This window comes from Macrobrachium nipponense, chromosome 8, assembly GCF_015104395.2.
Source record: "Macrobrachium nipponense isolate FS-2020 chromosome 8, ASM1510439v2, whole genome shotgun sequence".
NCBI lineage: Eukaryota > Metazoa > Arthropoda > Malacostraca > Decapoda > Palaemonidae > Macrobrachium > Macrobrachium nipponense.
This window is the reverse complement of record NC_087203.1, coordinates 7,679,064-7,698,520: the sequence shown is the minus strand read 5'-3', so window position 1 is coordinate 7,698,520 and position 19,457 is coordinate 7,679,064.

Sequence of the window (19,457 nt, the reverse complement as noted above, 5' to 3'; positions counted from 1 at the left end):
AAGCTTACCGGCGCACAATTGGGGTCAGTGACGCACTTCGAAGATCACGAGTTTCATGTATGAAGCGTGCATGCCTCTAGTGTGCCAATTGATGTGTGTGTTCGTAATGAACAGAAAATAACATGTAATCTAGGGGTAAGGTTGCCAAGGAGGATTCACTGAAGTTGATTGATAGATTGTGGAACACACCACAGAAGAGGTGTTGCAGGTCTGTTGGACAAGGTACCGTAGAACGAGAAATTTTGAAAAAGTTAACATTTAAAGTGACAATTACTTGAGTTCTAGAGAAAGGGAAGTGAGGCGCAGCACACATTCTTTATTGACAAACTTTATTGTTTTATGGTGTCATAATTATGGTCTCTTTGTTTCAGATGGATTCGAAGTCACCTTATGGGTTTCTCTAGACTAATTTTGACTATTAATAAACTATGAGAGAGAGAGAGAGAGAGAGAGGTGGCCGGGTGAACAGTTGCGCTAACTCATCAGATTATGGTTCGAGATACATTTTCTTTCTCTCACTAGCTTCTTCCCATTTTTTATAGATCAACGTGACCTTGTAACAGTAAATCAGCTGATTAACCTTGACCCTGAGAAACAGCTAGTTGCAAATAGTGGTTTGCTGGATTGGTGCATGTTTATTTTATTTTCTATTGGTGAATGATATATTATTACTTTTGAGTTGGTGGTTTGTGTGCGCATAAATATATCAATGTTACTGAGGTCGGGGCAAATCCTAAAGCATAAGAGTTATCATAAAGAAAGCAAAATGGGTGATGCAAGTACAAGCCAGACACTGGTGCACAAAATAACAAACATAAATGCTGGAGTTAGCCTTTTGGAAATGAGATTTGATGGCGTTCTATCTCAACCAGTGCAAATTTTTATTGAGGGGGTGAATAACTATTGAAACGCCATGGGAATTAAGGATGATACAGAGGCGTTCACGGAGGCAAAAGCCTTGTTAGATTTCAATAAAGGGAATTTGTCATTTAGATGCCGTAGTTTTCGGTACACAAAATGTTGGTCATGGACCGAATTACAAGCATTTTTAAGAGCAGCTTATGGCTCAAAAGAACACGAAGATATGATAAGAGATTTAAGAGGGCTGTACAAAACTCGAAAAGGCACGACAAGCCTTATTGAGCATAGCTCAAAACTTTTTGACTCAGCAGTGAGGGAATGGATACAGAAATCTAAAAAAAAATTCCAAAAATGGGTAAATGGATTAATGTTTCACTCGACAATTTACATGAATTGATACATTTTGCAATGCTCATACACAACGTACCAGACGCAATTGTAGACAGTTTTGATGAAAAGATTGAACCTGCATCAGACGAGGAACTAATTTATGCCCAAATTCAGAAACATATGTCCAAAATTCCCACGGTGGATAGTACTTTTTTTAATGACCGAACCCAGTCCAAGAAATACGATACAAAGAGTCACAGAATTTCCTTATCCCCGTTTGTGTGCAAAAGTGGAATATAATAGAGGATCGATTGATCAAAGGCAACAGCAGTCGCGTTGCTACAATTGTAATAAACCACCGGTGCGTCTTTCAATTTAATGGACCATAATCTGTATCAATCCATGTTCTACCATTACCCTTTGAAACCCTCAACAGAGACGGTGTGTGATGTGCAAGCCCATAGATTAAACACCCTGGTTTTGTTAGAATACGATTTACTCAGGGTGATGAGTTTAATAGAACCATTTGCATTTGTCCCTGTACCAGTGTACAAGCTATTGCTGAAAGGTCTTAAAGTCTAGATTAAACATTTTAGTAATATGGAAATGCCCTTAAAATAATAATTATTCGATTGTTTCTTCACCCGTGAGTTACCAGTTTTCGTTTTTAATTGTGTCTAGTTCGTCTGCTCATACAAGTCAGGTCTACAGCAATTAAGTGGAAAAAGTTGCTTAGTATATGATGCAACTAAAATTTGTACTACAATAGCACTGCACATCCTAGAGTACTGTGGTGGCAATGACAGACATTTTAGTGGGTGTTTATCCCCTGACAGACACCCCACAACGCATGATGGGGAGGGGGAGGGGGAGGGGGAGACAGGATCTTTATCCAACATCGGAGATACCAAGTAAAATTTGTATTACAATAGCACTGCACAACCTAGAGTACTGTGGTGGTAATGCCAGACATGTAGTGGGTAGTTACCCCCCCTGACAGACACCCAACATCGAGTGGGGGAGGGGGAGGGGGAGTACAATAGCACCGCATATCCTAGAATGCTATAATGGGTAAATGCTGGGGGACATTTTAGTGGGTGGTATCCCCCTGACAAACACAACCAAACAGGTAGGCAGGGGGAAGGTTTTTTTGTTTGTATGGTGTTTTTACGTTGCATGGAACCAGTGGTTATTCAGCAACGGGACCAACGGCTTTACGTGACTTCCGAACCACGTTGAGAGTGAACTTCTATCACCAGAAAGGCAGGGGGAAGGGCAAGCCCCAATAATTAATGTCTAGGCTACTATTGACCCGTATTATACATTATCGTGATTTATCTAATATTTTTATCCTTTCTATATCCTTTGTATTTATTTAATACAAATATTATTTATGTGTTTCATATAAATAACAGTCATCTGTAGGCCCATAATAATTCGGTCATATTATTTTGTCAAGCCAGCAACCGACTTCTTTTATAGTACTCGCTTTAGCTTTGTTTACGAGATGAACATTAATGTAGCGGTGGCTGGAAGACTGGCACTGTAAAGTAGCATGTAAGATCTCATCATTATTAGATTTATTGATGTAAAATGTCTATGTACATAACATTTGTTAAATAGAGTAATACGCACCCAGTAAGTACGTAGATAGTAATAGATATGTAATATATACGTTATAGTCAGAGTACAGATCATAATAATTGCGCTATAGTCTACTCGGTTTGTTTTATCGAAGCAGGACTACCTTCTTTTGGTTTCAACTGACTTTCATACAAATGAAATCATGGATGCATTTTAGTATTATCAGTTTTAGGAATGAATATTGTTGTTACTAAAGACGATTTTTTTTCGGCTGGTGTAAAACTCGTCAGATATAACACCTGGCTGAGGAAGGACACAGAGGATCTCTATTTTTTAAACAATTTCCACACACCAAGTTATTTCGAACATTTCCATTCTCTCAAGAAGACTATGAATAAATATAAGAGCAAACTAGACAAAAAAAATAATCACCTGGCATTAATGTAAAGAAATTAAGAGAAATGAAAAATGAGTGTGATTGTGAATTTTTTTATCGTTAATGTTTTATGAATATAAGTGTTTAGTGAATTGTTAGGGTCTAGTGAGTAAGCGTTTAGTGAATGTTCATGAGAAAGTGTTTGATGAATGTTTAGTTTAGGGTTTAGTGACTGTTTAATGTGTCAGTATTCAGTGAATGTTTACCAAGTCTTTAGGGTTTAGTGAATGTTCTTGAATGTTTATTGTGTAAGTATTCAATGAATGCTTTGTCTTTAGGGTTTTAGTGAATGTTTTGTGAATGTTAAGTGAGCGTTTAGTGAATGTCTTGTTAATGTTAGTGTTGAGTGAATATTCAGTGAGTGTTCAGGGTTTAGTGACTGTTTAGTGTGTAAGTATTCAGTGAATGTTTAGTGATTGTTTAGGTTCAGTTAAAGTTTTGTGATTGTGTGGTGAATGTTTAGTAAGTGTTCAGTGAATGTTTAGTGAATGTCTTGTGAATGTTAGTGTTTAGCAAATGTTTAGTGTGTAAGTGTTTATTAAGTTTTTAATGAGTGGATGTTCATGCACTGTTTAGTATTTAATAAGCGTTTAATAAGCGTTTAGGGTTTGGTAAGCATTTAGCATTTAATGAGTGCCTAGGGTTTAGTGAGTGTTTATTGTTTAATTAGTGTTTAGGATTACGTGATTGTTTAGTGAATGTTTACTGAGTGTTTGGGGTATAATGAATATTTAGTGAGTTTAGTGTTTTAAGCGTTTAGGTTAAGTTAAAGTTAAGTATATCTTAGTTTTACCAGACCACTGAGCTGATTAACAGCTCTCTTAGGGCTGGCCCCAAGGATTAGATATTTTTACAAGGCTAGGAACCAATTGGTCACCTAGCAACGGGACCTACAGCTTATTGTAGGATCCGAACCTCACTATATTGAGAAATGAATTTCTATCGCCAGAAATAAATTTCTCTGATTCCGCGTTGGCCGAGCCAGATTTCGAACTTCGGACCACTGGATTAGCAGCCGAGCGCGAAAACCACTGGTCCAGCGAGGAACTTAAGCGTTTAGGTAGGATTTAGTGTTTTGGTGAGTGCCTAGTGAGTGTTGGGTATTCAGAGTGTTTGGTGTTATTGAGTGTGAGTGTATGTTAAGTGTGTGTGTCTGTGTGTATAGTGAATGTATGTAAGTGTGAGTGCTTACTGAGTGTATGTGCGTTGTGAATGTTAGTGTTTAGTGATTGTACTACATTACTGTTTAGTTAGTGCTTCGCTACTGTGTGCAAAGAAAGTCCTGTAATTTACACAGGAACCTTATAAGCATCACACTGCTTATATCCAAGAGAAGATACTTAGGCCTTGACCACAATGGTTGGAGTGCTTAGGCCTGTTTTCGTAAGGTAATTTTTCTCTGTGAAATTGGGTCAAATAATAATAATAATAAAGATTAAAAAAATAATAGTAATAAAATATAGTATTATTGGAAGTTAAGAGACAAACACACTCAGCTGGCTTTAAACATCAAACTGCGAAAATGCTGGCTTTAAATATCAAACTGCAGGCAATTTTCGCCTTAATTTGCCCGTAAGTATAATTTATAGTTGAGTTTAAATTTTCTTCCCTGAATATTACGGTACCGGATACAGATCAATTTGAGTGAAGCAGCCGAAAATAAGTGGACTATTAGAAAATTGACATGCTATTATAGGCCTACTTAATTTGGGAGTCAGGAGCTTCAAGTTGTATGATCGACAACTTCGGGAGGGGGAATAGAATGGGGGAAAATGTATTGTAGTTAGCCTATCTTGAACAATTCATTCACATTTCCGATTCCAGTAATTATTTGTGTTGTGATACATCATCTCTTTGTGAATGTGCGGGTGCTAAAACGGCTCTTTATGATGAGACTTTGGTCTTGATATTAATCCAACTCCCATATCCGATAAAAATTCCATTTCATCCACACGAACCAACAGCAACTAAAGAACAATTTAGTTGATGCCAAGACACGTTGGGCTACGAACCTCGATCGACATGGCCGCAGTGCCCTAACTATAGGCCTATTCTGCAAAAAGAAAAGAAAATGACCAAAGACGCTATTAAAACGAGAATACTTATCTTACATTTCTTTGTTTAGAGGAATTGAGAGTGGCTCCATATGACTGGTTTAATTATTCAAAAATGCTCAACACACATACTACTTTGTGTGAAATAATAACTCGACACCAAAGGATAGTGATAATATTATATATATATATATATATATATATATATATATATATATATATATATATATATATATATATATATATTTGTGTGAAACTATTAAAAATAGACCAGACCTAGTAAGTCTCATACATATTTTTTCATATAGATGTGATGGAATTAATGAAGTGAAATATTCCATACTTAAATAGGAATTTTAAAAAATAACTCGGGCAGTAATTCTTATCCTGGAACATCACAATTTTTCTTGAATTTTATCTTTTACATTTTATTAGGCTCACAAATTTCAGATAATTACCATATTTCTAATATTAATATTGCCTATGATAGATTTTCAAGATAGATCATTTCAAGGTGTTCCATCTCTCCCCTCCAATCGTAGGCTATGTCTGTCAGGGGGTAACCACCCACTAAAATGTCTGACATTACCATCACAGCATTCTAGGATATGCAGTGCTATTGTTGTACAAATTGCGCTTGGTATCTCCAATGTTGGATGCAGATCCTGTCTCCCCCTCCCCCTCCCCACTCATTGTGGGGCGTCTGTCAGGGGATAACCACCCAATAAAATGTCTGTCATTACCACCACAGTACTCTAGGATATGAAGTGCTATTGTAGTACAAATTTTACTTGGTATCTCCAATGTTGGATGTAGATCCTGTCTCGCCCTCCCCACTCGTTGTGAGGTGTTTGTCAGTGGGAAACCACCCACTAAAATGTCTGACATTATCATCGCAGCATTCTAGGATATGAAGTGCTATTGTAGTACATATTTTACTTGGTATCTCCAGTGTTGGATGCAGATCCTGTCTCCCCCTCCCCACTCGTTGTGGGGCCTGTCAGGGGGAAACCACCCACTAAAATGTCTGTCATTACCACCACAGTACTCTAAGATCTGCAGTGCTATTGCAATGTAAATTTTACTTGGTATCTTCTAAGTTGGACCTAGATCCAATTACCCGCCCCCCCCCCCCCCCCCCTTTTTAGTGTGTCTGTCAGGGGGAACCCACCCTCCAAAATGTTTGTCACCGGTCATTCTATAATCAGTAGCGTCTGCAGATATATTATATATTAACTTCGTCTGGTATCTGATATATTGGGTCTAGACCCATAATCTAACAAGCAATTAGTGGTGCTTGGTAAGTAAGCCATCCATATATTTCCGGCAGACGGTCAGTTTCACAGTTTACAAGTCTACTCCTAAATACCGGTAGGGGTTTCAGTCGGTATCTTGTTCGTTGAATCTCAATGGTCCGAGCTGCCACTCTAGAGGTCACAGTGCTCATAAACGTAATTATAAGCCATAGAAGTAATATAGTATATTTTCTTAAAGCTACAATGATGCATAGCTAGCCTGGTGTTCTTGGAGGAACTGGAATATAAAATTTAGACCATAGGCTTGAGCCTATGTGGCCATCCTGCACGTTGAAGGGGAAATTGAGTTTTAAAGGTTAGAAAGTTTTTATGCTAAGGCCCCACCGAATCCGGCGCGGCGCGTCGCGTGCGTCCAACACGGCTACGCGTTTTGTGCGTTTCGATCAACTGTCAAAGTTCAAACACGAGTGGCCCCACACGGCGCATGAGCGTGCGTGGCGTCAGGTGCGTTACCGGACTAGACGCACAAGGAACAAGGCATTTTGTTTTTAGCCGCGCGTGGACGTGCGTCTCCGAGCTGGGGTCCGCATGAAGGAAGAAATTATGGTAGACCTACAACACCTGCATTTGAACCACCTGCCCAACTTTGAGTTATAATCAAATGTGATGATTTGTGGTTAAAATACAGGATTACAGTATTTTTTTTTATTATATTCTAATGGATACATTTATGTAAATATCTTTGTTTCAAAGTTCCTGTATCAAAGTGTTCAGTTTTCACACAATTCTACGTATCTTAATTTTTGTATTAAATAAAATAAAGTGCAACTTTAATTTCGAAATCAGTAATCCTTCCCTCAGAGTTACTGCAAGTTTCTTACGTTGATACGGATCTTCTGTAATTGGTATCAAATTTTGATATTCGAGATATAATGCCCTCGTGAATTAAGTCAAAGGTTTTCCGCAGCATCCGACAATATTAAAAAAAACTTGTCTGGACGCTATCGTAACTTATGAAAGAGTTTTGCATATTCTCCACTCTTTCCTCATCTAAAGTTATGTCATAAGTCCAGATTTTCCTACTGTTCAACGCCTCTAATTTGGTTGACAGCACCGAGTCGGAGGAAAACCTCGTGCTCTCCCTTCATAACGGCAAGTACTGGTGAAGTTTGAATTGTCCGTCTTATAACCGTCACTCGTTTGTCTGGTTGGGCCACACTCGCAGAAGACGGAGACGCTTGTAGACGGATAGCCGTGTTGGACGCACGCGACGCGCCGCGACGGATCCGGTGGGGCCTTACTAACTGGAGGGAAACTATTGCAGATGCACTATGAAACAACTGTTTGGAAAGGGTGGCAAGTAAGAAGGTAGAGAGAGAATATGAATGCAGTTACAATAAAAGGAAGGAAAGGGGTTACAGTTAGGGACCGAAGGGATGCTACGAAGAACCTTAGGTAATGCCTACAGTGCATGGCTTGAGGTGAACTTACGGTTCTACCCACCCCTAAGGGTACAGTACAATAAATTTAAAACTGAATACGTACAAGTAGATATCGTGTGTGTCCTTTCTCACAGTTAAAAAGTTTCACATTCAGTAGCAATTTATGGTTTGTCTTCGTAAACCTCAGCGATTGTCCATCTGCTGTAAAACAGTTACTTAATATTTTTAAGTATGTTCTCGTTATACTGATGAGGTATCTGCTCATATAATCCCGGCAGAAAAAATGTAAACGTCTGGAACCCCACATTCTCCCACACCCCCACAAAAATTATTAACCTAGGAGAGACGAAGTCCTTCAGTCCTGCAGAGAAATTTTTTCTCATACTACCATTAAAAAATTATTGCAACTTTGCTAAACAAACCTCCCCTTATAGCCTTTGAAGGAAAAAAAGCTGCAGAAAACTGAACCCCGGTACCATTCAAGTAACGTTAACGGATCTCCCCAAGGGTGACATTTCAGAATTTCGTTGTTAAACAATTCCAGCACTACCTTTGATGTCTAAAACTGAAAAAAAAATATAGCATACATATTGCATATAGCTACTGTTACAACCCTGATTTAGAGATACATTACTATTTTTCTACTTTGTAATGCTGGCGGTCAAAAAGAGGTAAGCATGTAAACAAGATCCGAAAAAGGGCAGCCTGGATCAAGAGAGTAACGATATACCTAAGTCATAAGTTATACCACCAGTAACAGAGTGAAGGAACAATAAAGCTCTGGGCATTTTACACGAAGTGTGTATTTAACTTAAGCCCGCGTGAGTATTAAGTTATAACTATTGTCTTCTTAGGCTTGTACAGCAGCTTCAGGTTAGTTTTCACAAGAGCGCCGCCAACGACGAAACCCCACTTAAAGAAGACTTATGAAGTTATAATCCAAGAAGAGGAATCCAATGATGAAGAATCACTTGATTTGAAATGAATAGTAAACAAGAGTTCTGTTCAACCTTATGTTGTTAGTTGTCAATTGAATCATAAGCCATTTTTATTTGAAATTGACACCGGTTCAGCTATTTCCATTACTGAACTGTAGAACTAAATTGCAGGGTTAGCTATAACCAAGTGCCAATTAAAGTATTTGTGAAGGTCAAACTTTCACATTTTCAATACAGACAGCAAAATCTTTCAGACGTTGAATTCATAATTGTTGGGTCAGACTCTCCAAATAACTTGATTGGTAGGAATTTAATAGATAAGTGCAATATAATTAATGTCCATCAGTTAAATATAAAAGATTTTGTGAAAAACTATAATGTAGATAGTTTGAAACAGATTAAGAACCGTCAAGCCCGATTGTATCCTAAAGTTGGTCATGTTCCTGTTTTTCAGAAGGTCCGCACGGTGTCACTGACGTTACGCAGTGAGGTTGAGAGTGTGCTGCAAGAGCTTGAAAAAAATATTACAGAAAGAGTAGAATTCTCAGATTATGCCTCACCAATTGTTACTGTCAGGAAGCAGAATGGATCCCTTAGGGTTTGTGGGGATTATCGTAAAATAAATGAAATCCTTCATGAATCTAAATTCCCATTACCTAATATGTCAGAAATAATTTCCAATATGTCTGGATATAAGTATTATACCAGACTTGATCTCAAGAATGCTTACAAATGTAAGTTGCTCCAGAAGACCATAAATATTTGGTAATTAACACATTTGGGTCTATATAGATATTTGCGGTTACCATTTGGTATCCATTCTGCTCCTGCAATATTTCAGAAGTTCATTTCCCAATTGTTAGCTTCTTATGATTTTGCTTATCCATATCTGGATGATATTGTTATAGGTGGAGACTCGCCAGCTGAACATGATAAACGTGCAACTAGCAGAGAGAAGAGCCCCATTAACTGTCCTTGTTTTCAGTCTGTTTCTTTGTTTAGTTTTAAAGAGGTTAACTTTACTGGACATTCGTTCGCATTCAGCATTAGAGTGCGGCAAGCAAAGAGCAGTTAGAGCAAAATTGGCTAGGTCTGAAAAACTAGACTTTTTTTGGGACACTTCTCCCCAGAACTTATCAGGTGACTCATTAACGAGATGTTTAAGTTCATGTTGCAATATGGGAAACATTCTCCATTGATCATCCAGTTTTTGAAGTAGTGAGTGGTCATCTGGGGGTACAAGCAGAGGAAGCTCAGATACAAAAGGGAATAAAGAAGGGATTCTTTCCCTGAATTCTGACGAGAGAGCATTTTTTGGTCAGACAGTTTAACTTTCAAAGGACACCATCATTGAAATCATACCTCTTCTTTATTTCTGTACATGCTGCTACAAAGAAACTTCTACACCTCTAAAAAAAAACTCCTGCTGTTGAGCTTTCTTTACCTGTATGGAGGGTTTTTTTTAATCCCTGCAAAACTTTAACTCCTAGGTTCATTTGCTGTCACTAAGATCCCTGTCATATTTTTCAGAATTTACAGTATTTAGATCAGTTTTCATTACATAGGTCCTGTCCATAAATGAGAGAAGGAGGTCTCTGAATAGCATGGACACTGTATCATGGAGAACTGTTATTACTGCTTTATCTGACTGGAAAAATTTGTTGAACTCAGTAAACTTTGTAAGAACCCAGTCAAGGAACATGAAATATAACTTCATGAAAGGATCATGAAGGGAGTTGATAATTATCAACTCTATTGCTAATAGTTTCTCAGCGAGCCACTTCTCCAAGAAAAATAGCTTCAGTGCCTCCCACTGTTCCAATAGCCTTTGAACCACGTTACAATTGGAGACAAGCGGCAGCAAGCCATGTACAGACTCTGAAGTATATATATATCTTAAAGGCACCAACAATAATCGGGTTGTGAACCTTAGCTCTTGCTAGTTAGAGACGGATGCAAAACACTGGATTCCTTGAAGATGCTGAAATAAATAAAAAACAGGATAGCTTACCAGTGCACCTTGGGTTCAGTGACACGCTTCAAAGATCACGAGTTTCATGTATGTAGCGTGCATGCCTCTTTTGTGCCAATCGGTGAGTGTGTGTGTTCGTAATAAACAGAAAATGACATATAATCTGAACCAAAAGTTGCAAAGGGGGGGACTCACTGATTTTGGTTGAAAGAGTGTGGAACACACCACAGAAGAGGTGTTGCAGATCCGTCAGACAAGGTACCATAAAAGTGAACTTTGAAAAAGTTAACATTTGAAGTGACAATTACTTGAGTTTAGAGAAAGGGAAGTGAGGTGCAGCACACATTCTTTATTGGCGAACTTTAATGTTTTTATGGTGTCATAATTATGGTCTCTTTATTTCAGATGGATTTGAAGTCACCGATGGGTTTCTCTGACTGATTTTGACTATTAATAAACTATGAATGTTTGGACACTTAGGGGAAGAGGGGGTACTTACTTAAATATAATTTTGAGAGGAATATGATAGTTTAAAGTTTCTTTTTGGGTCAGGGTTAATTAATTTTATTCCATTTTCATGTTAGCTAATTTTGGGAAATAAAAATTATATTTTTGTAACCACAAGAGTTTACCTTAGCCTAGTTTGACTTTCAGCCAACTCCAGAGAGGGCATTCAATGGAACAATGGTAGGTTATGTTACCAATTAGATGTTTTGTTTTATTTTGTTTAAACGAGTGTTATTTGACCTCGTTAGGGATTTTCCCTATTAGAATTGTGGCAGCAGTTATAAAGTACATTAATGCCTATAGGTAGTGCCTCCGAAGAGACCAGATTTAGATAGGTTAGGGATATTTTGGGGGGAGAGTGGTTATAATTATGTATTGGGCAACTGACTCTATTGCTAACTTGTAGGATGTTTCCATATAATGCATATGAAAGTTACTTGTATTCCCACCAAAATGTGTTTAAGGCGGGAGAAATTGAGTCTGGAGCAGTCTCGCTGCAATAAGCGTGGCCTCAACATTGTCACGTGCACTGCTGCTCATCATGTATTGAATTGTGTGAATATACAGCTATATGAAAAGTTGGGATTCATGATTGATGAAAGTGTTTTTTGGAAAGGGAGCTGTTGGGGGTAAGTCTCCTGTGTCTTGTGACAGGCCAGGAGCGATTAAGAAAGTGAAAGAACAAGTGGCAAGTGGATGAAAGTGTGAGTGAGGAAAGTGATATGGATGTGGCAAATGAGGAGATGAAAGAGAAGGTACAGAATAGGGATAGATCAGAGCAGAAGGGTAAGAAGGGAGTTGAGAGTAAAGAAAGGGATAAAGGGAAGAAGATTAGTTAGATGGTGGGCAAGATAAGAAGAGAATGAATGAAGATGAGAATAGAGTTAAGAGTAAGGTACGGGATGAGAGTGATTTAGATAGTGGTAAGTGGGAATTAGTAGGTAGGAAGAAGGGTAAGAAAGGTATGACTGAAAGTATGGATGTGAGTATGGAAGAGGGCAAGAAAGGTCAGAATGGAAGTAGTGAAAGTGAGAGTGAGCAGGAAGTGCAAAAGGTGGTGTATATAAGAGTTACCCCAATGTGAGAAGTATGAGGAATATGGTAGTATGGTTGTAGGGGACTGTTTTAGAGAGTATGAGAAGTAAAGTGTGGCTAAGTATTGGGATAACAAGAGAGTTTGGGCAAGAGAGTTAGGTAGCTTTTTGAAGGGATTTTTGTTGAGTACGTATGGGGTAATGATAAGTGTAGGGAATGTGCCGTATGAGAGTGTGAAAACCAGGATTGTGGAACAGGCAAAGAGGATAAAGAGTAGCGTTAGATATAGGAGAAAGCATGATTTTGAAGGGGCAACAATGAATGTTGGTGAGCCGTTTTCAGTGTATGTATGCCAGTTGGAGACATTAACTAGAAAAAAGTTTGGAGATGAGGGAATAAATGAGTGTAAGGAGTTAGTGAGGAAGTTGTTAGCGACTGTGCCTAAGAGTGTGTAAAGATTTTTAAATCGGAAATGTAAGGAAAAAATGAGATGGATGAATGAGATGTTAACATGCAATTATATTTTAGAGATAGTTGGGGATTACGAGTTAGATAGGTGTATAAAAGAGAGTAGAAGTGTCAGCGTCAGGACCGAAGTAAATGAGAGTATGCTTGAGTTTAAGAGCTATAGGGAGGCAGTTTTAGAAGGGCAGAGGCGAATGGCAGAGCGAGTGGTTGATAAGAGCGTTAGAGCAAGTAATGTAAGTGTGGTAAAACCTAAAAGAGATAGAAGTGCAAGTATCAGAAGGTCAGGGTCAGTTAGCTGTGAGCAAGAGCAGAAGTTTTATAGATGTGGGAAGCCAGGACACAAGAAGAATGTATGTCGGTGGGCATTAGGAGCGTACTTCAAGTGTGGGCAAACGGGCAATTTAGTGAGTGTAAAAAAGATAAGGATATTAAATGTTACAGGTGTGACAGGTAGGGCACATAGAGATTGGATGTCGGGGTACCCGTGTGAATGTGATTTGCGGTAATTGCAGAAAGAATGGGCATTAAGCTAGGATGTGTAAAGAACAGTGTGCGAAGTGTGCTGAATATGGAATGGAAGGTCATGTAGCAAGTGTGTGTAGGTGAAAGAGGATGAGTCAGGCTGGGAATTCGGGAAACTAGGTGTTAAGGGGATTCAGTTGTGTGGGTCCTTTAGTTTTAGGCAGTATGTTTGGGAGAATGCAATGAGTGAGTGGTTGAAAGTGAGCAAATGGATTTGGGCGATCGGCAGTTAGTGTTCGTGAAGTATGGAAGAAAATGGAAGAATGAAGAGAAAGGGAATGGAAGGAAGAAGCGTGAACTGCATGATAAGGGTGTTAGTATTAGAGTACAAACAGTTGGTAAGGCGTGTAATACAGATGACTTTGAGGGAATAAATGATACTAATAGTGTGTGTGAGTTTGAATTGACAGGGATAAGTGAGATTTCAGTGGGAAGGAAACCAAGTAGTGAGGAAGTAGTTGGTAGTATGAATGAATTGTTGCAAGAGAATTACAGGAGTATGGATGAACTGAGTGGTTTGGTAGCAGAAATGAGGGAGATATTAGGACCAGAGCCAGGTGTAGATGAGGTAGTGAATGAGATTTGGGAGGATAGTAGTGAGGGAGATAATGGGAATCTGAATGAAAGTGGTTTGGAAGAAGTAAATGGCAATGTAACTGAGTGTATGAGGGTCCTCAAACAAGATAAGGGGGGCCTGCCTCCGAGCATCCTTAGGTGTTGCGAAAGGCAATTTAATGTGGATGATGTGAGTGTGAGGAGACATCAAATGTAATGGGGGAGGTAATATGGAGGAGAGATATGGTAGTTGCATTTGACAACTTCTTCGAGGGTTGTGTGAGAGAGAGTGAGAAAGAGCGTCGTTTGGTTGTTTGTAATTGTTGGGAATAACTGAGAGTTTAAATGCTTTCGTGTGTTTGATGTGTCGTGTTCATGTTTGGTGTTGCTATATGGTAGTGTGTAAGTGCATATGTGTTTTTCTGAAGAATGTGAGTGAGTGAGCTGTCGAGAGAGAGAGAGAGAAAGAGCGTAAGTGGTTGGTGGATAGTAGGCAATGGTTTGCTTGTTGGGTGATTGTTTTGGGTTGTCTGCTGGCTGTTGCCGAGGTCATCTTGGATCAGTGTCTGTACTGGACAGATGTTTTTGGCAGCAGTCTTGGATATTCTTGATGGTCAGTTGTGTTGTGTTTCTGGATTGAATTGTTGTTTGATTTGCTGTTGATATCATCTACTTAGAGTTGTTGTGCCTGTGTTGTTGAGTTTGTTGTGCTTGTGTGTTGGAAGGTTGTTGAGCTTGTGAGTTTCTGTTGAGTTGTATAAAAGTTGTTGAAGTTATGAGTTAATGAGTATTGTTGTGATTTCTTGGTGTTGTTTTTGAGTGGTAGTATGTGGACTTGTAAGGTTGTTGTTTTGATGTTGTAGATGTTTGTCTGCACAGTGATTTGTTGTGTTGTTGAGTTGTTGTATGGTTGTAGTACTCGGTTGGTTGGTTCGTGTTGTGTCTCGACAACCTTATCTAGTACAGCGTCTCACCCTGAGTGTGTTAAGTATGTGGTGAGTACATGTTTTGAGAGTTTTTGTGTTTTCTTTATCTCGCTGAACCAATTGTCCTGCGTAATTATTAACATAAAGGGAAAAGTGTGGCTGAGGGTAATTTTGGTAGCCGGATTGTTTAAAGTAAATGTGGGGGGTCTTGCTCACTTTTGTTTTTTGCTTGTGATTCCGCCACACTGGTAGTGTTCCGTGTCAATAGTGCTGTAAGGACAACATTTTAACCAAAGTGTCCGTCCTTCTTTTGTATATATCATTTTATCATATATCAAAATGTAGAGTAATTCACAACCTATCCGTTGATATATATATCACGAAAAAATGTATTCTCCATGCTCAGTTATATGTATATTTATAGGTGCAAGAAAACACAATCTCAGTAGGGAATCTGACCCTTTTGTATGTGTGTGCATGACAGACACTGCTCAGCCTCCTTATATACATCTGTCTCTGTACAATAAAGCCAGTAAGAGTTTTCTCCTTGTCTCAATCCTCACAATTGGAGACCTTCCGGATTAGGATGGCAGCAGCTCAGGCCACCTACCCCAGAAAACCTTTAATGGACTCACTACGGCGCTCAGTCTATGTTCTCTGGAGCTCCTATCTGCGGTCAACCAAACATCATTAGCAGACTTAAAATGGCACATCCCCTACAGGAGTGTTTTGGCGTTCTTCTTCATCGTTTGGCCTGCCATTTACATCTGTCGACCGTAAGAGTGAGATGGCAGACTTGGAGAACTCAACTCAAAATTGGGAGCTGTCCATCGTTGTCCCTTCTGGATCCTCGACGCTCCAACCTGCAGCTCGACCCATGCTTTCCCCAAGTGGTTCCTTGACGCCACCACACGTCGGAGCCCCACTCCGTCAAACTGCCGCCCTTCACCTGACAGACCATCACAGCCTGGCTCCACCGCACGGAAATCCAGTTTCGGCTCCACAGAATCACCAGAGAAGGAACCAAGTCGGACCTGATCTCTGCAGCCTTCCTGGAGGACGTCTTCAACAGCCTCGCCCCATGGATGGCCAGCCAACCCGGACCTGAAGACCCAGCTGATCCAGGCCTTCTCCCTCCCAGTCCCCAAGAGAGCCGCCCACATCTTTGACCTGGTGGTCAACCCCATAGATCAGATAGAAAAAATAGGTAATCAAGGGGAACCGCAATATATGGGAAAGACAAAAAACAAGGAAAAATATATGAGAAATATAGTAACTCAGAATGTGAACTAATAGCGGTAGAATTTGAATCTGAAAAATTGATGAACATAGTAATATATAGACCTCCTAATACTAAAGAGTTTGACTTAATAATTGAAAAATTGGATGATATATGTAGAAATCACAAGGACTGGACTATTCTCCTATCTGGTGACTTCAACTTTCCTTTCGTAGAATGGAAAGAACGAATAGGAGATTGTGGTTGTACTTATACATATAAAAAAAGAGAGTAATAGTAGTGCAGAGATAAAAGGCAATTTGAAAGCTATTAGATATGCTACTAGAATACAACATTCAACAAATAAATCACCTGCCAACAAAAAAGGAAAATACTTTAGACCTAGTATTTGTGAACGAGATGAATTATGTTAAAGAAATAATAGTTTATAATGCGAGTATTTCAGACCATAATGTCATAGAATTAACAGTTCATTCCAAAGCAAGTGAAAATAGAGATAAGCAAGAAATGAAAAAGTGGGAAGGATATGGAAAATACAACTTCTACAGTAAAAATATAAAATGGTCAGAAATTAATGAAGAATTAACAAAGATTGGGATAACATTTTCGTAAGTGATGACATAAGGGTAAATACGGAGATATTATATAAAATATTGGAGAAAATAGTGGATATACCGAAGAAGAAAAGTAAACATCAGTCATGCATACCAAGAGACAGAAGGAATCTTGTTCCAGAAAATCAGAAAGTGGAAAAAAGGTCTTGCAAAAGAAAAAAATGCATGGAAAGTTTATAGAACTAAAGAGTAAGATAGAAAATGCAGAACAAAAGATTATACAATCAAAAGAAAATGAAAAACGGGACTTGAAGAAAAAAACCCTATTAAATATCAAGCAAAAACCCCAAACTATTATACTCATATGCGAAGAAGATGAATAAAAGAAGAATAGAAATAGGCCCTCTGAGAATTGAAGGGAGATTAACGAATGAAAAAAAGGAAATTTGCAACATACTGGCAGAACGATATAAGAGAGAATTCACCCCTAGAATAGATAATGAAGATAATGATATAGAAGTAAGGGATGAAGAAAATAGTGAATATTTAGCTGACATAGATATTAATGAAGCTGATATTGTGCAGGCTATTAATGAAATTAAAAATGGAGCTGCTGCAGGGCCTGATGGAATTCCTGCTATTTTGTTAAAGAAAGTAGTTCATTCTATCGCAAAGCCACTTGCAATATTATTAAGACAAAGTGTAGATACAGGCAAGATTTATGATGAGCACAAATTAGCATATATTACCCCTACTTTCAAAAGTGGATCAAGACTAGAGGCAAGTAATTATAGGCCTGTGAGTCTAACAGCACATATTATGAAAGTGTATGAAAGGGTAATGAAGAAAAATATTATGAAACATTTTAATAAAAAATAATTTGTTTAATAAAGGACAACATGGTTTCGTACCCGGAAAAAGTACACAAACCCAACTGTTAGTCCACCGTGAGAACATATTCAAAAATATGAAAAGCGGAAATGAAACAGGTGTGGGTTTATTTAGACTTTGCAAAAGCTTTTGATAAAGTAGACCATAATATATTAGCGAAGAAAATTAGAAAACACAATATCGTGGATAAAGTAGGAAGATGGTTAAAAGAATTTTTACACAACAGAAACAGATAGTTATTGCAAACGACGAGAAATCGGATGAAGCCAAGGTAATATCCGGTGTGCCGCAAGGTACGGTGTTAGCTGCAATACTGTTTGTTATTATGATTGAAGACATAGACAATAATGTTAAGGATTCGGTAGTGAGTAGTTTCACAGATGACACAAGAATAAGTAGAGAAATTACTTGTGATGAAGATAGGAACGCTCTACAAAGAGACCTTAACAAAGTATATGATTGGGCAGAGGTAAATAGGATGGTATTTAACTCTGATAAATTTTGGAATCAATAAATTATGGAGACAGAGAAAGAAAGCTATATGCATATAAGGGACCTAATAATGAGACCATCACAAATAAGGAAGCAGTTAAAGACCTTGGTGTGATGATGAATAGGAACATGTTATGCAATGATCAAATAGCAACTCTGTTGGCAAAATGTAAAGCAAAAATGGGAATGTTGTTACGGCACTTCAAAAGCAAGAAAAGCTGAACACATTATGCTTTATAAAACATATGTTCGTAGTCCACTTGAATATTGCAATATGATATGGTACCCACACTATCAAAAGGATATTGCACAAATAGTGTGTGTACAAAGGTCCTTTACAGCTAGAATAGAAGAAGTTAAGGATCTAGACTACTGGGAAAGACGAGCAATTCTTAAAATTATATAGCTAGAAAGGAGGAAAGAGAACGCTACATGATAATTCCAGGCCTGGAAACAGATAGAAGGAATAGCAGAAAATATCATGGAACTAAAAATATCAGAAAGAGCAAGCAGAGGTAGATTAATAGTGCCCAAAACTATACCAGGAAAAATAAGGAAAGCACACAGGACATTAATCCACTACGCACCAGCATCGATAATGCAGCGTCTATTCATGCGTTGCCAGCTCATCTGAGGAATATATCAGGAGTGAGCGTAGATGTGTTTAAGAATAAGCTCGACAAATATCTAAACTGCATCCCAGACCATCCAAGATTGGAAGATGCAAAATATACCGGAAGATGTACTAGCAACTCTCTGGTAGACATTAGAGGTGCCTCACACTGAGGGACCTGGGGCAACCCGAACAAGATGTAAGGTCTGTAAGGTAAGAGGACCCGAGGCTAGCCTGGCACAAGCTCCAGGCCATGATACTGCTGCCGGAGGTGGACTCTCAAGGCCGCAGGAAGGAGGTAAGCCTTCTGAAACAGCTCTTCCTCTGCCAACTCACCCCTCAGGTGCGCAGCCAGATCCCCGACGCAGACGACCTGGACATGAAGAGTCTGGTGGAGCGGGCTTATAGCCTGTACACCGCCACCTGTCAGCCAACAGCCTGCTGCAGGAAGAGCCCAAGGAGGCCAAGATCAATGCAGCCTTCCAGAGGAGGAGAGCCCCACTTCCCTGCCAGGACACCGGCTGGTGCTACTTCCATCAGAAGTTTGGAGTAAGGCAAGGAAGTGTGAGCACCCCTGCTCCATCGTGCCTTCAAAAAATGAAGGAGGGGTGCCCAACGCCGGCCCCCCTGGCAGCGGCAGTAGCCAAGTCCCACCCCAGAGATTTTTACGTAGAGGACACGATCTCCTGCCGCAAGATGTGGGTCGACACTGGTGCTATGCAATCGGTGTTCCCACCATCAGCAGAGGACCACAGCTGCACCCCTGATGCCCCGACCAACC